At 40.5% G+C, this 23,834-nt stretch overlaps 1 non-coding gene across 1 annotated transcript; it reads left to right on the top strand.

The window, feature by feature from the left end:
* The first annotated feature begins 18,908 nt into the window (after nucleotides 1-18,908).
* LOC130937371 (small nucleolar RNA R71) lies at nucleotides 18,909-19,016 on the top strand. The gene has a single exon (XR_009068592.1). It is a non-coding gene; the product is annotated as a small nucleolar RNA R71 (small nucleolar RNA).
* The last annotated feature ends 4,818 nt before the right edge of the window (nucleotides 19,017-23,834 follow it).

Genomic DNA, 23,834 nt, shown 5'->3' with positions numbered 1-23,834 from the left:
CCAGGATCAAGAGAAAACGGCATTCACATGTCCATCTGGAGTATTTGCATACAGAAGGATGCCATTTGGTCTGTGCAATGCACCTGCAACCTTTCAGAGGTGCATGCTCTCAATTTTCTCTGATATGGTGGAAAATTTCTGGAAGTCTTCATGGATGACTTTTCAGTATTTGGAGACTCATTCAGCTCCTGTCTTAACCATCTAGCACTTGTTCTAAAGAGATGCCAAGAGACCAACCTGGTTTTAAACTGGGAGAAGTGTCACTTTATGGTGATTGAAGGAATTGTCCTTGGGCACAAAATTTCGAACAAGGGAATAGAGGTGGATCAAGCTAAGGTAGAGGTAATTGAAAAATTACCACCACCAGCCAATGTTAAGGCAATAAGAAGCTTTCTGGGGCATGCAGGATTCTATAGGAGGTTTATAAAGGATTTTTCAAAAATCGCCAAACCTCTGAGCAACCTGCTAGCTGCTGACACGCCATTTATCTTTGACGAGGAGTGTCTGCAGGCATTTGAGACTCTGAAAGCTAAATTGGTCACAGCACCAATCATCTCTGCACCAAACTGGACATTGCCATTTGAACTAATGTGTGATGCCAGTGACCATGCCATTGGTGCAGTGTTGGGACAAAGGCATGACAAGCTTCTGCACGTCATTTACTATGACAGTCGAGTTCTAAATGACGCACAAAAGAACTACACAACTACAGAAAAAGAGCTACTTGCAGTGCTTTACGCCATTGACAAATTCAGATCCTATTTAGTAGGATCAAAAGTGATTGTGTACACTGATCATGCTGCTCTTAAATATCTACTCACAAAGCAGGATTCAAAACCCAGACTTATAAGATGGGTGTTGCTTCTGCAAGAGTTTGATATAGAAATAAGAGACAGAAAAGGGACAGAGAATCAAGTAGCAGATCACCTGTCCCGAATAGAACCAGTAGAAGGGGCGTCCCTCCCTCTTACTGAGATCTCTGAAAACTTTTCGGATGAGCAACTCTTTGCCATCCAGGAAGTGCCATGGTTTGCAGACATTGCAAACTACAAGGCAGTGAGATTCATACCCAAAGAATACAGTAGACAGCAATCAATGAAGCTGATCACGGATGCAAAGTATTATCTTTGGGATGAGCCGTATCTCTTTAAGAGATGTGCAGATGGAGTAATCCGTAGATGTGTGCCTAAAGAAGAAGCGCAGAAGATCCTATGGCACTGCCATGGATCACAGTATGGAGGACATTTTGGAAGTGAGCGAACAGCCACAAGAGTCCTCCAATGCGGCTTCTACTGGCCTACCCTCTATAAAGATTCCCGAGCGTTTGTACTTAAGTGTGACAGTTGCCAAAGATCTGGTAATCTACCTCACAGTTATGCCATGCCTCAACAAGGGATCTTAGAGATTGAGTTGTTTGATGTATGGGGTATTGACTTCATGGGACCTTTCCTACCATTATACTCAAACACTTATATTCTGGTGGCAGTGGATTATGTATCCAAATGGGTGGAAGCTATTGCAACACCCACTAATGACACTAAGACCGTGTTAAAATTCCTCCAGAAACACATCTTCAGCAGATTTGGTACCCCTAGAGTATTAATCAGTGATGGGGCACCCATTTCTGCAATAAACAGCTTGACTCTGCTTTGGTTCGTTATGGAGTTAACCACAGGGTAGCCACTCCATATCATCCACAGACAAATGGGCAAGCTGAAGTCTCTAACAGAGAGCTTAAAAGAATCCTGGAATGGACTGTAATTAACCGTAGAAAGGATTGGGCAAGAAGCTTGGATGATGCTCTGTGGGCATATAGAACAGCATTCAAGACCCCTATAGGGACCTCTCCATACCAGCTCGTGTATGGAAAGGTATGTCACTTGCCAGTAGAACTGGAACACAAGGCCTACTGGGCAACCAGATTCCTAAACCTTGATGCCAAGTTAGCTGGAGAAAAATGATTGCTCCAGTTAAATGAGCTCGAGAAATTTAGACTCAATGCTTTCGAGAATGCAAAAATTTACAAAGAGAAAGCAAAAAGATGGCATGATAAGAAACTGTTATCCAGAGTCTTTGAACCGGGGCAGAAGGTTCTGCTATTTAATTCTAGGCTCAAATTATTCCCCGGGAAATTAAAATCCCAGTGGAGAGGTCCATATGTGATTACAAGTGTATCACCATATGGATACGTAGAGCTTCAGGATAATGACTCTAACAAAAAGTTCATTGTTAATGGACAGAGAGTTAAACATTATCTTGAAGGCAATTTTGAGCAAGAATGCTCAAAACTGAGATTTGATTAGAGCTCAGTAATAGTCCAGCTAAGGACAATAAAGAAGCGCTTGCTGGGAGGCAACCCAGCCATTTACATAATTTAATTTTATTTGTTTCTGTTAAATTTTTACAGGTATACGTCAAAGTATTTTCAAAAGGTAAAATAGCAATTACTTGAATTCATAGAGTTACAGGGGAATTTAGAAGCTCACTGGCGTGAAAAAGCCAGTAAGAAATGTTTTGGGCGTTGAACGCCCAAAAGAAGCATCCACTGGGCGTTCAACGCCAGTAAGGATAGCCATCTGGGTGTTGAACGCCAGAAAGGAGCATCTTTTGGGCGTTGAACGCCAGAAAGAAGCTTCTTCTGGGCGTTTAACGCCAGAATTACAGCATCCTGGGCGTTTAGAAAAACGCCCAGTGACAAAGGACTTCCTGGCGTTCAACGCCAGAAAGAAGCAACAGCTGGGCGTTGAACGCCCAGGAGAAGCAGCAACTGGGCGTTAAACGCCCAAAGCATGCAGCATTTGGGCGTTTAACGCCAGAATGGTGGGGAGGAGGTAAAATTCGTTTTTCTTCACAAATTTTCTAATTTTTATGTTTCAATTCATGATTTCTTGCATAAACATGTTTCAAAATATCATCCTTCAATTCCAAAAATTTTAATCCTAATTTCTAAAAACCAATGTATCTTAATTCATAAACACAAATCTTTTTCCAATCCAAATCTTTTTCAAATCTTTTTCAACTCATCATATCTTTTGGATTTCAAAATTGCCTCTCCCTCTATTTCTCTCCTATCCTTTCTTTTGCTTGAGGACAAGCAAACCTCTAAGTTTGTTGTGATTTGCCATGATCACTGAGCTAAAACTCATCAAGATCATGGCACCTAAGGGAACAGGAAGAGCAAGGATGTGACTTGAAGGAACTGAAGCGTCAAAAATTATCTCTTGAAGGATCAAGCATCCCACAGACTAGAGGAACCCCCACTTCCCAAAATAAAGGTTGTTGAGTCCTAATCTTTACCTTAACTCTGTGATAACTGTTCTTATTATGAATTTACCTTAGAAGTTATATATTAGTAGTAGTAATTAGTATCTCTATTTTGATTTTATCTCCAATTAAGCTATAATTTATTTTACTCATCATCATCAAACATGAATAAAATAGTAGATTTTTAGAATAAAGAGGCAATATTTTTTTCGAGTTCTTAATAAGGAAAATTCTAATTATTTATATGTGGTGGCAATACTTTTTGTCTTCTGAATGAATGCCTGAACAGTGTATATTTTTGATATTGAATTTTATGAATGTTAAAATTGTTGGCTCCTGAAAGAATGATGAACAAGAGAAATGTTATTGATGATCTGAAAAATCATGAAAGTGATTCTTGAAGCAAGAAAAAGCAGTGAAAAAACAAGCTTGCAAAAAAAAGAAAGAAGAAAAGTGAAAAAAAATAGAAAGAAAAAGCAAGCAGAAAAAGCCAATAGCCCTTAAAACCAAAAGGCAAGGGTAAAAAAAGATCCAAGGCTTTGAGCATCAATGGATAGGAGGGCCCAAGGAAATAAAATCCAGGCCTAAGCGGCTAAATCAAGCTGTCCCTAACCATGTGCTTGTGTCATGAAGGTCCAAGTGAAAAGCTTGAGACTGAGTGGTTAAAGTCGTGATCCAAAGCAAAAAGAGTGTGCTTAAGAGCTCTGGACACCTCTAACTGGGGACTCTAGCAAAGCTGAGTCACAATCTGAAAAGGGTTCACCCAGTCATGTGTCTGTGGCATTTGTGTATCCGGTGGTAATACTGGAAAACAAAGTGCTTAGGGCCACGGCCAAGACTCATAAAAGTAGTTGTGTTCAAGAATCACATACTTAACTAGGAAAATCAATAATACTATCTGAATTATGAGTTCCTATGGATGCCAATCATTCTGAATTTCAAAGGATAAAGTGAGATGCCAAAACTGTTTGGAAGCAAAAAGCTACTAGCCCCGCTCATCTAATTAGAATCTGAGCTTCACTTAAACTCTGAGATATTATTTCTTCTTGATTTCTTTTTATCCTCTTTTATTCATCTAGTTGCTTGGGGACAAGCAACAGTTTAAGTTTGGTGTTGTGATGAACGGATATTTTATACGCTTTTTGGGGGTAATTTCATGTAGATTTTAGTATGTTTTAATTAGTTTTTAGTAAAATATTATTAGTTTTTAGGAAAAAATCATATTTCTGGACTTTACTACTAGTTTGTGTGTTTTTCTGTGATTTCAGGTATTTTCTGGCTGAAATTGAGGGAGCTGAGCAAAAATCTGAGTTAGGCTGAAAAAGGACTGCTGATGCTGTTGGATCCTGACCTCCCTGCACTCGAAATGGATTTTTTGGAGCTATAGAAGTCCAATTGACGCGCTCTTAATTGGGTTGGAAAGTAGACATCCAGGGCTTTCCAGCAATATATAATAGTTCATACTTTGCGTGAAGATAGACGACGTAAACTGGCGATCAACGCCAGTTCCATGTTGCAGTCTGGCGTCCAGCGCCAGAAACAGGTTACAAGTTGGAGTTCAACGCCCAAAACACGTTACAACCTGGCGTTCAACTCCATAAACAGCCCAAGCACGTGAGAGGCTTAAGTCTCAGCCCCAGCACACACCAAGTAGGCTCCAGAAGTGGATTTCTGCACCAATTATCTTAGTTTACTCATATTCTGTAAACCTAGGTTACTAGCTTAGTATTTAAACAACTTTTAGAGATTTATTTTGGACCTCATGACATTTTTAGATCTGAATTTTATACACTTTGACGGCATGAATCTCTAAACTCCATTGTTGGGGGTGAGGAGCTCTACAGCGTCTCGATGAATTAATGCAATTGTTTCTGTTTCTCCTTTCAAACATGCGTGTTCCTATCTAAGATGTTCATTCGCGCTTAATTATGGAGAAGGTGATGATCCGTGACACTCATCACCTTCCTCAATCCATGAAGTGTGCCTGACAAACACCTCCGTTCTACATCAGATTGAATGAGTATCTGTTAGCTTCCTTAATCAGAATCTTCGTGGTATAAGCTAGATTGATGGCGGCATTCATGAGAATCCAGAAAGTCTAAACCTTGTCTGTGGTATTCTGAGTAGGATTCCCGGATTGGATGAATGTGACGAGCTTCAAACTCCTGAAGGCTGGGCGTTAGTGACAGACGCAAAAGAATCATTAGATTCTATTCCAACCTGATTGAGAACCGACAGATGATTAGCCGTGCTGTGACAGAGCATTTGGACCATTCTCACTGAGAGGATGGGAGGTAGCCACTGACAATGGTGATTCCCTACATACAGCTTGCCATGGAAGGAGCCTTGCATTTATGAAAGTGAGTAAGCATTATGTTGCAGGAATTCAGAGGACAAAGCATCTCCAAAAACCCTAACATATTCTCCATTACTGCACAACAAGTAACTATTTCACACTCTTTTATTTTTCTAATAATTCCAACTGATAATTTTAATTAATATCCCGACTAAGAATAATAAAATAAACATAGCTTGCTTCAAACCAATAATCTCCGTGGGATCGACCCTTACTCACGTAAGGTATTACTTGGACGACCCAGTGCACTTGCTGGTTAGTTGTGCGAAGCTGTGTTAAATAGTCCATTAATATTGGCTACACAATTTCGTGGACCAGTGGGTGAGAACATCATCCTCGAAAGGGTTCTCAGTAGAGGGTTTTTAGAAATTACTGTAATAGGATACGTGAAGGTAAACCGTATCAATGATTAATAACCGTCTTGTGCCTCTTTTCAAAAACAATGGTTTACAATAAAAGTAAAGTGTGAAATCTTTTCTAAAAGAGGAACTATTCAATCCTTAAAAACTCAAAAGCCTTTCAAAAAGGTTTATCTATTCTGAACCAATTAGCCTTTCATACTTTTCCAAACCAGAAACACAAAACCGAAACCAACCATCGGTCCATCTCATTTCAACCACGGCCCTAGGCCCAAACAATCCAACCAACGACCAATCACCACATTCTAACAGAGTCTCAGTCGCAAACATAAATAGGAAGGTTCAAGCACAAACAAACAGTTATTGCAAGTAGAACAATTAGCAGTTAATCAGAAGTAGTCACAAAGGCAAACCAAGTACAATATGCACACCCAAACAATGTCACATAGATGCATATGATGCATGCCTATCCTAGTGGCTGATGATATCATCTGTCGGTTATATAGCCAACCCGACAAGTCCTGGTAGCTAACCATTGGACTGTCCCTCTGTCGTGCATCCCCAACTCGAGTTATACTCAATAAAATTCATAATTTATAATTCATATCCAACACCCTCACTGGTGCATATTCACGGGGGCAAGCTCATCCAGGACTTTCACAGTGCCCGGCCACACTTACAACATAGGGTCAGCAGAGTATCGAATCTCCACCTGGAGCACATGGTGGCTAGCCACTGCTTTCACCCAGGGAAACTCGTATCTCAGATAAGTGGAAGTGCAAAATTACAATATCAATACCTCAGCATATATGTATTTATTCTCAGCCATAAATCAACATTCATCTCAGCCATCCAGCTTAAATTCATAATTCATAGTCAGCCATCCGGCTCAAAACATATTTCGCAATTAGCCATGATTCATTTTCATACACAGCCATTCCGGCTCATATCAAAATAACACTTCCACCATTCAACATCATCAAATTCATAAAATTTGCATTTAAGCCATAAATCACTTTTTCTCAAATCATCTCAGGCTCATAAGCCCCTTTTCCTCAAGGTAAGTTCCCTTTTTAAAACAAAGCCACTCTCGGCATCCTCTTTCCAAAACTTCCAAAACCATGGAAATTAAAGATTTATTTTGAAATGTTCAAAATCATCCATCCAACGACGGGATTTTATATCAAAAGTTCCTCAGCAGAGTCTCAAGTCTTTAGGGGAAAATAACATAACTCATTTCGTCAAATTCACCTAAAATCATTAAAACCTTGGCTTCCTAATTTGAGTAATAAAATAGGATCTAAGCCAAACCGAGTCATGTAATCAATTACTCCTTTCAAAGCCATTTTCTTTACTTAAACAAAAACTAGCTTCAACCCCATGATAAATTCTAAAGCATTTCAAACTGCTCAAAATTGTTTTAGTCTTGTCAAAATTCAGAATCCAAAGAGTACTTAAAAGTTTTCCCAAAACATTTTAAAAATGAAACTTGTCAATAGACGTTCAAGTTCTTTCAAAGTCAATGAAACTCCTCTAATTGAAACCCTCAAGTCAAATTCAAAGACTTAGCCCTTTTCACATTTAAAACAGCTTTAAAACATAAGTTTCGTCTAAATAACCTTCTCCCAAAGAGATACAATACTTTTCTTAAGAAACAAGACTAAATCACAATTTCCTCTTTAATAATTCATTTCAAAAACATGAATCATCCCTTTCTTGATAATTCAAATAAAATAGTAGGAGTCTTTAACTCATAATTTTTCCAGATAACATTTCAATGAAGTCCCGGATTCTATCAGAATTTCGGCAGCACCTCCCCTAAAATTTGGACTTTGCCACCCGGTTCCCAACTAAACCGTTCCACGATCCGTTTCAACAGTCCAGATCCAAAATCAGTTCAAAAGCAAGCTAAATCCAACAGTCACCTCATTTTCATATTTCAAGGAAACCGTTTCAAAATAAAATCATTATCAATCGATTAAACTCATTTCCAAAACTTTAAAGAAATGGTTCAGTAACAATTCATTTATCAAAAGCAAATCAATTAAAGTAAACCAGGCAGAATCCAAAGGTGTATTCTATTTTTTACATTATCAAGAAAATTAACTCAACTCAAATCAATTCTCAATGGATTAAACTCAATCTCAAATCATTAAAAGAATCAATTTGAAAAACATTCCGTTTCACAAAGCCACACAACAATCCAGTCAAATAAACATTCAAACAGCCAAACAATACATAAGACTGATATAATCACCAAATATACATGGTCTCACATCAGTATCCATATGTAATAATTCCAATATATAAAACATAATTTTTGGAAAGCGCCCCTACCTCAAAACGCAAAACAATAACCCAAACGCATCACAGGGACCTTCTCTCTCAACCCGAAATCACCAACAACCAAAACCTCGGCTCCACTCGCTCTATCTCAAGAGCAGAAACAGCTTTAATGCCATAAGTAAACTCGGATTCTAGCTCCTAGAACCATCAACATCGTAAACACTTTATTACACAGAATAGAACACTAACGCAGGGCTTTCGAAATAGAAATACTTACTGAAATTAAGAAAGAACGGCTCAACCAAAACAACGACAGTCTCCGAGCCGGTTCGGCGGCAGCCCAGCAGCCACCTCAAGTGGCAGCGGTGATAAACCCCATTTTTAGGGTTTATCCTGTGCTTAATCTAGTGGATTTTATCCATTATTCTCACAGTTATTCATACAATTCGCATGTTTTACGTTTTCCTTCATGATTTTGTGCTATGATTGAAAACATGCTTCTTTGGCCTTATATTTGCTAATATTAATCCTCTCTTATTACCATTCGGTGTCGTGATATATGTGTTAAGTGTTTTCAGAGATTACAGGGCAGGAATGGCTTAGAGGATGGAAAGGAAGCATGCAAAAGAGGAAGGAATACAAGAAACTGAAGGAACTGCAAAGCTGTCAGCCCTGACCTCTTCGCACTCAAATGGTCATAACTTGAGCTACAGAGGTCCAAATGAGGCGGTTTCAGTTGCGTTGGAAAGCTAACATTCGGCGCTTCGCAACAATATATAATTTGCCATAGCTTCCTGGCTGTTGGGCGATACGCACACGTGGATCACGCGTACGCATGACCTGGCAAAAGTTCAATCCACGCGTACACGTGGACGACGCGTATGCGTGACTTGCGCATGTGCTGGACGTATCAGAAATCACTGGGGGCGATTTCTGGGCTACTTTTGACCCAATTTTCGGCCCAGAAAACACAGATTAGAGGCTACAGAGTGGGGGAATCCATTGATTCATTCATTAACTTTCATTCACATAATTTTAGGTTTTAGATGTAGTTTTTAGAGAGAGAGGCTCTCTCCTCTCTCTAGGCTTTAAGATTTAGGATTTCTCTTCTACTCTTATTGATTACTCATTGTTATTACTTTAGTTTGTGAACTTTTGATGTTAGATTCAATTTCCATATTAATGCAATTGATTGTTTGGGTTTTATTATCTCTTATTGCTTTTCTATGTTTTTATGTTATGCCCTCCAAGTACTTGACAAAATGCTTAGAAGGATGTTAGAGTAGGATTCTATGTTCTTGGCTTGGTTGAGTAATTGGTAACACTTGAGTTATCAAACTCCTTTGTTGATTGATAATTGAAAGTTGCTTATTGATTTGGATTCCACTAAAGCTAGTCTCTCCTTAGGAGTTGACTAGGACTTGAGGAATCAAATTGATTAGTCTACTTGACTTTCCTTCATTCGTTGAGGGTTAACTAAGTGGGAGCAATGAACAATTCTCATCACAATTAATAAGGATAACTAGGATAGGACTTCCAGTTCTCATACCTTGCCAAGAGCTTTTCTAGTTATTAGTTTATTCCGTTTGCAATTTACTTTTTCTTGTTCTCTTATCCAAAACCCCTAAAACATACTTTTCCATAACCAATTATAAGCATACTTCCCTGCAATTCCTTGAGAGACGATCCGAGGTTTAAATACTTTGGTTATCAATTCTATTAGGGGTTTGTTACTTGTGACAACCAAGTTTTTGTATGAAAGGATTTTCGTTGGTTTAGAAACTATACTTACAACGTGATTACTTTAGTGAATTCTTTACTAGCAAAAGCCCGTTCGTCAAAATGGCGCCGTTGCCGAAGAATTGCAAACGTGTGCCTTATTATTGGTTATTGTAAATATTTGTTTTTGCTTATTTATTTGTCTTTTGTTTTTAATTTTTATTAGCTACTATGAATTTTCACCCCTCTGGCTTTAAGTTTAGTTCCAATGTTGTTGTAAGGAATGGAAGCTATAATGAGAACAGGCATTAAGGTTGGAAGAATCAAAGATGGGAGGCGCCACAAGGATTTGATCAACCCTCTTGGCAACAACCCCCTCCAATGCGCTATAGCCAACAACCATTTTATGATGCATACCAAGACAATAGTTATGGTGGACCTCTTCGTGACAACCAACCTCCACGAAATTACTATGGTCAAGAGCCATTCCAGGGTGTGTACCAAGATGATGAATATGGTGGACCCCCTTGTAGTTACCAACAAGCCCACCATATGCTTATGAACTACCTCCTCAACATAACTCTGAACCACCATACTCACAAGCCCCTTTTCACCATTCGCCTTCATATGACCCTAACCCTTATCTACCATACCAACCACCATATGAACCATACATAGAACCACCACCTCAATATACACCATTTCCATATCCTTATCAAGAGGAACCACCTACGTGTTGTGAGCCCTTTCTCCCAACAAATGAACCCTCCTATCCACCCCAAACCTCCATGGAGAACACACTTACCTCTCTTGTTGGTCTCACCTCTAAACTCTAAAATCTTATATCCCGCATGGACCAACCCTCTACCTCTAATATTCAACCCCCAAGCTTCACTACACCACCACCCTCTGTGCAAGAATATCCACATCCATCAATCCAAGAGCAACACGATCCCAATTATGCTAGTAACATGGAACAAGAGAGAAGAGATCGCCTTAGGGTCACAATGGATCGGTTACACGCGGCCTTATTTCCAAAGGAGCAAGAGGAGGCCCAAAATGTGGAGGTAGGAGAGACCCTTGAAGATGAATGGGTAGCTGAAGAAAGTTGTCATGGAAGGGAAATCATTAAGGAGGAGTACGATTTTATACTAAAATAACTGGACAAAGCAGTAAATATTGAAGAGGAGGAAGTGGTTGAAAACCTGGGAGATACGAAACCTCCATGGGAAAGTCCAGTCATAGAGCCTCCTTCCAAGACATTTAAAATTGATGCTGAGGAGGGTGTACAACCTCCAAGGCATATCATGGTTGAAAACTTTGAAGAGGCTAATCAAGAGATGGAGATTAATGAAGAAGAAGCACAACCCCCCATGCCCTTGGTAAGTAGTGAAGAAGAGATTAAATTGGAAGAAAGCTACCAAGAGGAAGAGGTTGAAATTGAAAAAGCTTGCAAAGAGGTGGAAGTTGTCAAGAAAGAACACAAGGGAGAGGAGCTTGCAAGATCATCAGAAACACCTCCCCCAAAGCCATCACCATCCATTCATTCATTCAAGTGGGTAAATCTTTCATCCCTAAGCTTAATTAGCCCACTTGAATATGCTTTGCTTGAGACGAATGGGCAACTTAGAGCTCTCTGTGGCCTTAAGAGTAAGAGGGAGATGGTCAGTGGGAAGAGCTGTCAAGCAAGGTTTAATATGGTTGTATGCTCTAAGTTAAAATGCAACGGTTGGTGTAGAGTTCAATTGAATGGGTTTAGGATGTTGTTTGGACACTTCAGTGAGAATTCAAATTGCTTGCCACCCGGTTGGAAGGATGATAATCAACAAGAGGTTTGGGACACGGGAATTCGTTTCAGCCATCAACACTCTTGGGGTCTTGTCACTAGCTTTAACTTTCTTGAAGGCTTTATGCACCTAGTTTGGGACCCCGGAGGCTTTTGGAATTGCAAACATTGGTGGGGATTCCTGGACGAGTTCAAGCATAAGCCGCCCTGACAAGAAGCTCACCAAATGTCCAACTTAAGGACTTTAACTAAAAGTGCTAGGTGGGAGACAACCCACCATGGTATGATCGTTCCTTTCTCATTTCTTAGCTTTATTTAGTGACTGGTATGCGAAATTGTGATTCACACTTTTCACAGCTCCACATAGCTGACCAGCAAGTGCACTGGGTCGTCCAAGTAATACCTTACGTGAGTAAGGGTCGATCCCACGAAAATTTTCGGCTTGAAGCAAGCTATGGTCATCTTGTAAATCTCAGTCAGGCGGATTCAAATGGTTATGAAGTTTGATAGTAAAAAGAACAATAAAACATAAAATAAAATAAAGTCACTTATGTAGTTCCTTAGTTAGAATTTCATATAAGCGTTTGGAGATGCTTTGTTGCCTCTGAACCTCTGCTTTCCTACTGTTCTCATCCAATCATGCGTACTCCCTTCCATGGCAAGCTGTATGTTGGTGGATCACTGTTGTCAATGGCTACCATCCGTCCTCTCAGTGAAAACATGTCCTCTATGGTTTCCCATATGGTTAATCAGCTGTCGGTTCTCGATCGTGTCAGAATAGAATACATTTATTCTTTTGCACACTATCATTGCGCCCAACAGTCACGAGTTTGAAGCTCGTTGGTGCACGAAATTGTGATCATCAATGGCGCCATCAACATGGTACGCTCATTGCAATCTCAACTCTTCATCACAACTCCGCACAACTAACCAGCAAGTGCACTGGGTCGTCCAAGTAATAAACCTTACGCGAGTAAGGGTCGATCCCACGGAGATTGTTGGTATGAAGCAAGCTATGGTCACCTTGTAAATCTTAGTCAGGCAGACTCAAATGGGTATAGATGATGAATAAAACATAAAGATAAAGATAGAGATACTTATGCAATTCATTGGTGGGAGTTTCAGATAAGCGCATGAAGATGCTGTGTCCCTTCCGTCTCTCTGCTTTCCTACTGTCTTCATCCAATCCTTCTTACTCCTTTCCATGGCAAGCTTATGCAAGGGTTTCACCGTTGTCAGTGGCTACCTCCCATCCTCTCAGTGGAAATGTTCAACGCACCCTATCACGGCACGGCTATCCATCTGTCGGTTCTCGATCAGGCCGGAATAGAATCCATTGATTCTTTTGCGTCTGTCACTAACGCCCCGCCTTCAGGAGTTTGAAGCACGTCACAGTCATTCAATCATTGAATCCTACTCAGAATACCACAGACAAGGTTAGACCTTCCGGATTCTCTTGAATGCCGCCATCAGTTCTTGCCTATACCACGAAGACTCTGATCTCACAGAATGGCTGGCTCGTTTGTCAGGCGAGCACTCGGTTGTCAGGCGATCAACCATGCATCGTGTATCAGGAATCCAAGAGATATTCACCCAATCTAAGGTAGAACGGAGGTGGTTGTCAGTCACACGTTCATAGGTGAGAATGATGATGAGTGTCACGGATCATCACATTCATCAAGTTGAAGAACAAGTGATATCTTGGACAAAGAACAAGCGGAATTGAATAGAAGAACAATAGTAATTGCATTAATACTCGAGGTATAGCAGAGCTCCACACCTTAATCTATGGTGTGTAGAAACTCCACCGTTGAAAATACATAAGGACAAGGTCTAGGCATGGCCGAATGGCCAGCCTCCCAAAGTGATCAAAAGATCTCAAGAACAAAAGATTCCAAAGATCCGAAGATTCCAATACAATAGTAAAAGGTCCTACTTATAGAAAACTAGTAGCCTAAGGGTTACAAAGATGAGTAAATGACATAAAAATCCACTTCCGGGCCCACTTGGTGTGTGCTTGGGCTGAGCAATGAAGCATTTTCATGTAGAGACTCTTCTTGGAGTTAAACGCCAGCTTTTATGCCAGTTTGGGCGTTTAACTCCCATTTTGGTGCCAGTTCCGGCGTTTAACGCTGGGAAATCTGAAGGTGACTTTGAACGCCGATTTGGGCCATCAAATCTTGGGCAAAGTATGGACTATCATATATTGCTGGAAAGCCCAGGATGTCTACTTTCCAACGCCGTTGAGAGCGCGCCAATTGGGCTTCTGTAGCTCCAGAATTCCACTTCGAGTGCAGGGAGGTCAGAATCCAACAGCATCTGCAGTCCTTTTCAGTCTCTGAATCAGATTTTTGCTCAGGTCCCTCAATTTCAGCCAGAAAAATACCTGAAATCACAGAAAAACACACAAACTCATAGTAAAGTCCAGAAAAGTGAATTTTAACTAAAAACTAATAAAAATATACTAAAAACTAACTAGATCATACCAAAAACATACTAAAAACAATGCCAAAAAGCGTACAAATTATCCGCTCATCACAACACCAAACTTAAATTGTTGCTTGTCCCCAAGCAACTAAAAATCAAATAAGATAAAAAGAAGAGAATATGCAATGAACTCCAAAAATATCTATGAAGATCAGTATTAATTAGATGAGCGGGGCTTTAGCTTTTTGCCTCTGAATAGTTTTGGCATCTCACTCTATCCTTTGAAATTCAGAATGATTGGCTTCTTTAGGAACTCAGAATCCAGATAGTGTTATTGATTCTCCTAGTTAGGTATGATGATTCTTGAACACAGCTACTTATTGAGTCTTGGCCGTGGCCCAAAGCACTCTGTCTTCCAGTATTACCACCGGATACATACATGCCACAGACACATAATTGGGTGAACCTTTTCAGATTGTGACTCAGTTTTGCTAGAGTCCCCAACTAGAGGTGTCCAGGGGTCTTAAGCACACTCTTCTTGCCTTGGATCACAACTTTATTCCTTTCTTCTTTCTCTTTTTTTTTTTCGTCTCTTTTCTCTCTTTTTTTTTTCTTCGTATTCACTGCTTTTTCTTGCTTCAAGAATCATTTTTAATGATTTTTCAGATCCTCAGTAACATGTCTCCTTTTTCATCATTCTTTCAAGAGCCAATATTCATGAATCACAAATTCAAAAGACATATGCACTGTTTAAGCATACATTCAGAAAACAAAAACATTGCCACCACATCAAAATAATCAAACTGTTATAAAATTCAAAATTCATGCAATTCTTTCTTTTTTTTTCAATTAAGAACATTTTTTATTCAAGAGAGGTGATGGATTCATAGGACATTCATAACTTTAAGGCATAGACACTAAGATACTAATGATCACAAGACACAAACATAGATAGACATAAGCACTAAAATTCGAAAAAACAGGGAAATAAAGAACAAGGAGATTAAAGAACGGGTCCACCTTAGTGATGGCGGCTTGTTCTTCCTCTTGAAGGTCTTATGGAGTGCTTGAGCTCCTCAATGTCTCTTCCTTGTCTTTGTTGCTCCTCTCTCATGATTCTTTGATCTTCTCTAATTTCATAGAGGAGGATGGAATGTTCTTGGTGCTCCACCCTTAGTTGTCCCATGTTGGAACTCAATTCTCCTAGGGAGGTGTTCAGTTGCTCCCAATAGTCTTATGGAGGAAAGTGCATCCCTTGAGGCATCTCAGGGATCTCATGATGAGAGGGGTCTCTTGTTTGCTCCATCCTTTTCTTAGTGATGGGCTTATCCTCATCAATGGGGGTGTCTCCCTCTATGTCAACTCCAACTGAATAACAAAGGTGACAAATGAGATGAGGAAAAGCTAACCTTGCCAAGGTAGAGGACTTGTCCGCCACCTTATAAAGTTCTTGAGCTATAACCTCATGAACTTCCACTTCTTCTCCAATCATGATGCTATGAATCATGATGGCCCGGTCTAGAGTAACTTCGGACCGGTTGCTAGTGGGAATGATTGAGCGTTGGATAAACTCCAACCATCCTCTAGCCACGGGCTTGAGGTCATGCCTTCTCAATTGAACCGGCTTTCCTCTTGAATCTCTCTTCCATTGGGCGCCCTCTTCACAAATGTCAGTGAGGACTTGGTCCAACCTTTGATCAAAGTTGACCCTTCTAGTGTAAGGATGTTCATCTCCTTGCATCATAGGCAAGTTGAATGCCAACCTTACATTTTTCGGACTAAAATCCAAGTATTTTCCCCGAACCATAGTAAGCCAATTTTTTGGGTTCGGGTTCACACTTTGATCATGGTTCTTGGTGATCCATGCATTGGCATAGAACTCTTGAACCATTAAGATTCTGACTTGTTGAATGGGGTTGGTAAGAACTTCCCAACCTCTTCTTCGGATCTCATGTCGGATCTCCGGATATTCACCTTTTTTGAGTGAAAAGGGGACCTCGGGGATCACCTTCTTCAAGGCCACAACTTCATAGAAGTGGTCTTGATGCACCCTTGAGATGAATCTCTCCATCTCCCATGACTCGGAGGTAGAAGCTTTTGCCTTCCCTTTCCTCTTTCTAGAGGTTTCTCCGGCCTTGGATGCCATAAATGGTTATGGAAAAACAAAAAGCAATGCTTTTACCACACCAAACTTAAAAGGTTTGCTCGTCCTCGAGCAAAAGAAGAAAGAAGAGAGTAGAAGAAGAAGAAATGAGGAAGAAGGGAATGGCTTTGTGTTCGGCCAAAGAGGGGGAGAAGTGGTGTTTAGGTTGTGTGAAAATGAAGGGGTGAAGAAGGGTTTATATAGGAGAGGGGGGGCTCATGGTTCGGTCATGTATGGATGGGTTTGGGAGGGAAAGTGGTTTGAATTTGAAGGGTGAGGTAGGTGGGGTTTTGTGAAGGATGGATGTGAGTGGTGAAGAGAAGATGGGATTTGATAGGTGAAGGGTTTTTGGGGAAGAGGTATTGAGGTGATTGGTGAATGGGGAAGAAGAGAGAGAGTGGTGGGGTTGGTGGGGATCCTGTGGGGTCCACAGATCCTGAGGTGTCAAGGAAAAGTCATCCCTGCACCAAATGGCATGCAAAATCACGTTTTGAGCCAATTCTGGCGTTAAACGCCGGGCTGGTGCCCATTTCTGGCGTTTAACGTCAGGTTCTTGCCCTTTCCTGGCGTTTAACGCCAGTCTGGTGCCCCTTTCTGGCGTTAAACGCCCAGAATGGTGCCAGCCTGGGCGTTAAACGCCCACCTGCTATCCTCACTGGCGTTTAAACGCCAGTAGGTTCTTCCTCCAGGGTGTGCTATTTTTCTTCCTGTTTTTCATTCTGTTTTTGCTTTTTCAATTGATTTTGTGACTTCTCATGATCATCAACCTACAAAATAAAATAAAATAACAAAAGAAAATATGTAAAATATAACATTGGGTTGCCTCCCAACAAGCGCTTCTTTAGTGTCATTAGCTTGACAGATGGCTCTCATGGAGCCTCACATTTTCTCAGAGCAATGTTGGAACCTCCCAACACCAAACTTGGAGTTTGAATGTGGGGGTTCAACACCAAACTTAGAGTTTGGTTGTGGCCTCCCAACACCAAACTTAGAGTTTGACTGTGGGGGCTCTGCTTGACTCTGATTTGAGAGAAGCTCTTCATGCTTCCTCTCTATAGTGACAGAGGGATATCCTTGAGCCGTAAACACAAAGGATTCTTCATTCACTTGAATGATCAGTTCACCTCTATCAACATCAATCACAGCTTTTGCTGTGGCTAGGAAGGGTCTGCCAAGGATGATGGATTCATCCATGCACTTCCCAGTCTCTAGGACTATGAAATCAGCAGGGATGTAGTGGTCTTCAATCTTCACCAAAACATCCTCTACAAGTCCATGAGCTTGTTTTCTTGAGTTGTCTGCCATCTCTAATGAGATTCTTGCAGCTTGCACCTCAAAGATCCCTAGTTTCTCCATTACAGAGAGAGGCATGAGGTTTACACTTGACCCTAAGTCACACAGAGCCTTGTTGAAGGTCATGGTGCCTATGGTACAAGGTATGGAAAACTTCCCAGGGTCCTGCCTCTTTTGAGGTAATTTCTGCCTAGACAAGTCATTCAATTCATTGGTGAGCAAAGGGGGTTCATCCTCCCAAGTCTCATTTCCAAATAGCTTGTCATTTAGCTTCATGATTGCTCCAAGGTATTTAGCAACTTGCTCTTCAGTGACATACTCATCCTCTTCAGAGGAAGAATACTCATCAGAGCTCATGAAAGGCAGAAGTAAGTCCAATGGAATCTCTATGGTCTCATTTTGAGCCTCAGATTCCCATGGTTCCTCATTGGGGAACTCAGTGGAGGTTAGTGGACGCCCATTGGGGTCTTCCTCAGTGGCGTTCACTTCCTCTCCTTCCTCTCCAAATTCGGCCATGTTGATGGCCTTGCACTCTCCTTTTGGATTTTCTTCTGTATTGCTTGGGAGAGTACTAGGAGGGAGTTCAGTAATTTTCTTGCTCAGCTGTCCCACTTGTGCCTCTAAATTCCTAATGGAGGACCTTGTTTCAGTCATGAAACTTTGAGTGGTTTTGATTAGATCAGAGACCATAGTTGCTAAGTCAGAGGGGTTCTGCTTAGAATTCTCTGTCTGTTGCTGAGAAGATGATGGAAAAGGCTTGCAATTGCTAAACCTGTTTCTTCCACCATTATTGTTGTTGAAACCTTGTTGAGGTCTCTGTTGATCCTTCCATGAGAAATTTGGATGATTTCTCCATGAAGAATTATAGGTGTTTCCATAGGGTTCTCCTAGGTAATTCACCTCTTCCATTGAAGGGTTCTCAGGATCATAAGCTTCTTCTTCAGATGAAGCATCCTTAGTACTGCTTGGTGCATTTTGCATTCCAGACAGACTTTGAGAGATCAAATTGACTTGTTGAGTCAATATCTTGTTCTGAGCCAGAATGGCATTCAGAGTATCAATATCAAGAACTCCTTTCTTCTGATTAGTCCCATTGTTCACAGGATTCCTTTCAGAAGTGTACATGAATTGGTTATTTGCAACCATTTCAATTAGCTCTTGAGCTTCTGTAGGCGTCTTCTTCAGATGAAGAGATCCTCCAGCAGAGCTATCCAAAGACATCTTGGATAGTTCAGAGAGACCATCATAGAAAATACCTATGATGCTCCATTCAGAAAGCATGTCAGAAGGACATTTTCTGATCAATTGTTTGTATCTTTCCCAAGCTTCATAGAGGGATTCTCCATCCTTCTGTCTGAAGGTTTGGACTTCCACTCTAAGCTTACTCAATTTTTGAGGTGGAAAGAACTTTGCCAAGAAGGCATTGACTAGCTTTTCCCATGATTCCAGGCTCTCTTTAGGTTGTGAGTCCAACCATGTCCTAGCTCTGTCTCTTACAGCAAAAGGGAATATCATAAGTCTGTAGACCTCAGGGTCAACCCCATTAGTCTTGACAGTGTCATAGATTTGCAAGAATTCAGCTAAGAACTGATGAGGATCTTCCAATGGAAGTCCATGGAACTTGCAATTCTGTTGCATTAGAGAAACTAATTGAGGCTTAAGCTCAAAGTTGTTTGCTCCAATGGCAGGGATAGAGATGCTTCTCCCATAGAAGTCGGGAGTAGGTGCAGTAAAGTCACCTAGCACCTTCCTTGCATTGTTGGCATTGTTGTTGTTTTCGGCTGCCATGTGTTCTTCTTCTTTGAAGATTTCTGTTAGGTCCTCTGCAGAGAGTTGTGCCTTAGCTTCTCTTAGCTTTCGCTTCAAGGTCCTTTCAGGTTCAGGGTCAGCTTCAACAAGAATGCCTTTGTCTTTGTTCCTGCTCATATGAAAGAGAAGAGAATAAGAAAATATGGAATCCTCTATGTCACAGTATAGAGATTCCTTGAGGTGTCAGAGGAAAAGAAAAATGGAAGAAGGAAGGAGAAGAATTCGAACTTAGTCAGATAGAGTTCGGATTGTGCATTGAGGAGGAGTGGTACTCCATAAATAGAAAGATGTGAGAAGAGGGAAGGTAATTTTTTTTTCGAAAATTAAGTAAAAGAATTTGAAAACATTTTGAAAAACATTAATTAATTTTCGAAAATAAGAGTGGGAAAGAAATCAAGTGATTTTTGAAAAAGATTTTGAAATTAGAAGTCAAAAAGATTTGATTGAAAACTATTTTGAAAATGATGTGGTTAAGAAGATATGATTGGTTTTAAAAAAATGTGATTGAGAAAATATGATTTGAAAACAATTTTAAAAAGATTTGATTTTGAAAATTAAAGACTTGCCTAACAAGAAAAGATATGATTCAAACATTAAACCTTTCTCAACAGAAAAGGCAACATACTTGAAATGTTGAATCAAATCATTAATTGATAGCAAGTATCTTTGAAAAAGGAAAGAAATTGATTTTGAAAACATTTGATTGAAAAGATATGATTTGAAAAAGATTTGAGTATGAAAAACTTTGAAAACTTGGAAAAAAATTGATTTGAAAACAAAATCCTCCCCTTTGTGCCATCCTGGCGTTAAACGCCCAGAATGGTGCACATTCTGGCGTTTAACGCCCAATGCACTACCTTTTTGGGCGTTAAAGGCCCAATCAGGCACCCTGGCTGGCGTTTAAACGCCAGTCTGTCCTTCTTCACTGGGCGTTTTGAACGCCCAGCTTTTTCTGTGTAATTCCTCTGCTGCATGTTCTGAATCTTCAGTTCCCTGTACTATTGACTTGAAAATTGTAACACCCTAATATTCAAATCCTTATGCTCGAGTCATAAGTCAATGATATTACGGCGGTACGACTCTCAGGTGGATTATTTTTATAAGAATATAGGTAATTTCGAAAGGAGTATTAATCGAGAAGCCTGAAAAGAGTAGAAATAAAATCGCGAAGACGTATCACTCACGTTTCGACAACGAAAAGATAAACCGTGAACCGAAAGCGATATACGGACAAAGCATAAAGGAGATTAAGAGATAGATAACGGATAGATATACATAACATAAGTAATAGCCACTAGTCGCGACCCGCGAAGTTTAGGCCGGCTAGGGTACAGTATGAAAGTAGTTGACAACAGTATATCCTAATCTCTCCCAAAGGAAACATAAGAGCCTCTATAGGCAAGTTCCAAAAGAGTTCAACATATAATATAATCTTTTCAAAACAAAGGTGGAGAGATTCTAAGCAAAACACAAGGTAGGGAAAATAAATATCTTCGCCGTCTCTCAGACGAACCGCAGCTCACTTCTGAGCACCTGAACCTGTATCTGAAAAATAAGAGATATATACGGAATGAGAACCCCGGGCCCATGGGTTCCCAGTACGGTAAAAGTGCCAAAAAAATATAATGCACTGCAATAAAAACTCGCTAAGCATCCTAAACTCCTTTTCACCAAGTATCCAGCCTAGATTCTCACTAATCCATAAATAGGCATCTGCCGTAAGGGGATACTAAATCTAGTTCATGTTACACATGTTTTCCCAACTCGATGATTCTTCCACGAATCAGACTTAGAATCATAATCAAAACCATCACCAGTTGTTCTGCCTCAGCAACTCTATATCAATACATCATACCCTCGCCTGGAGCTAGTGAAATCACATCACTGCGTCTACCCAGGGGGCTCAAATGATCTCATTCAAAAATTATCATCATCATGCAATCGCATCATCAATTCATCTCATCAAGAACAGCCCTCAACATACACCGACACCAACATGTGGATCTCTCAGTTGTACAAACACAAGCAATACAGACAAGTAATACACAAATAAGGTACAAGTAGAACAAGTAGCACATAATCAGGTAACATAGCATATATAGAAATCCAAAACAAATAGGCAAACCCAAACAATTCAAACATATGCAAATGATGTATGCCTGCCCTATGGCTGATGATATCATCTGTCGGTTATATAGCCAACCCGACATGTCCTGGTAGCTAACCATGGACAGAAACACCCCTCGCGGAGCAAGTGAGTTTGAGCTACAACCCCATTGCTACTACCCGCTCAACCCAGAGCCAGTGGAATAACCACTACTGCGGCTACTACCCAGGCGGGTGTTTAACAGCTCAACCTGGAGCGAGTGGATTCACCACTACTGCCGCTACTACCCAGGCGTCACAATCTCTGACCTGGAGCAAGTGGGACGAACCACAACCCTTGCTACTGCCCAGGTATCTTAAGCATTAACCCGGAGCAAGCGGGACGAACCACAACCCTTGCTACTGCCCAGGTATCTCAAGCATATATTCAATCAATCTCAATTCATATTATCAATCCTCATTGTTATCAAATCTCAAACATTAACCTGGAGCAAGTGGGACGAACCACAACCCTTACTACTACCTAGGTATCACAAATACATTCATTCAAAACTCCATAATTAAACTCATTTATCATAAATATCCTTTTCCGTCTCATACCCGGAGCAAGTGGACAACGCCACTGCCTACTACCCGGGTTTACACATCACATTTCAACATTTTCCATTATTATCCATTTAACACATTCATTCATTAATCATATATGCATTTATTCTCAGCCATAATCAATAATGGCTTTGCCGTGACCCGGCAATAACTCAGCCATCCGGCTCATGGTCCAATCAAGAACCAGCCATTTATCAATAAATATAGCCATTCGGCTCATGGCATACACGGTACTCCCACCGTCATCCTCCATATCTCATATAATCATCGTTGATCATCATTGATCATAACTTTTCCCCTTGCTTCACTCGCAAGTTACCACATCCCCTAGCTCCTTTCTCATTGCCAGGCATATCATAATGATTTAATACATAAGGGGTGAGATCGGAGGCTTAGAAGTATGAGATTTGGATTTTTATACTCAAAAATCAACTTTGGGATGAAAACAGGGCCACGCGTACGCGTACTCCACGCGCACGCGTGGATGCCCACAAAACTCATCGACGCGTATGCGTCATACACGCGGACGCGCGGATTGAAACACAGTTAGACGACGCGTACGCATCAGCAACGCGTACGCGTGGGTGTATTTGCGCCCCAGGTACAAAGCTGGCACAACTCTGGCACAACTCTCGGGAAAATGGTTGGGCATTGGGTGCAGCGCATCGACGCGAACGCGCACACCACGCGCACGCGTGGATGGTGCCTTCTCGAAGAACGACGCGTACGCGCCAAGTGCGCCTACGCGTGGAGGGTCATTCTGCTAAAAATTTTCTAAGTTAAAAGCTGCAGAATTCACAGATTCAACCCCCAATCTCCCGACGGACATAACTTTCTCATTTTAAATCGTTTTTCACCCGTTCTTCGAATGGCATGGACATCCCGGATCCAATTTCATTTCTAAATAGATTTGGCACAAAATAAAGATCCGTAGTCCAAGTTATGTCCCGTCAAAGTATGCCCAAAAACCATGTTTTTCATATAAAACCACAAAGTGCCATTTTCAAAACAAGCCATTTTCAACTCCTATCAAAATCAACCAAAATATGCCAATTTCAACCCTTTTTGAAACCAATCAAAATATACCAAAATCAACATCAAGCCTCCTCAACTCATACATTAACACTTTACCACGAATCACAAAACCATCATATAACCATCTTTACCCATTCCAAGCAAATGGCTAAATTACAAACATATCAACATGTCATACATCCTTCCTCATCTCAATTTCCAATAATACTATCTCCAATCAACCATCATTATACATAATCAATATCATAATCACTATCACGTGGTTTCACCCACAAATCAACCTTAATCATTTCTCAAGCATATATCACAATATATATACCTCTCATGCATCATCATACCATCAAGACATCAATAATCATAATCACATATATGACCACATAACATTTCTCAACCCAAAACCAAACATACTTCATCTACATAATTTCACCCTTCAACTCCTCAAACCTTATTATTCAACAATCAACCCAATCATTCGCATATTCATTATATGAAATTCATCCAATCACTTGTGTCATCATACAATGCACACATCAACTTACCTCCCTTACCTCTTTCCGGCCTCCGGCCCAAAATTTACGGCCTCTGGCCCAATTTCACAATTTAAATGCATAAACCACAAATTAATACTCATTACCCAATACATCA

The sequence above is a fragment of the Arachis stenosperma genome, chromosome 6 (genome assembly GCF_014773155.1).
Source record: "Arachis stenosperma cultivar V10309 chromosome 6, arast.V10309.gnm1.PFL2, whole genome shotgun sequence".
Lineage (NCBI taxonomy): Eukaryota > Viridiplantae > Streptophyta > Magnoliopsida > Fabales > Fabaceae > Arachis > Arachis stenosperma.
This window is presented reverse-complemented; position numbering and strand designations above follow the sequence as displayed.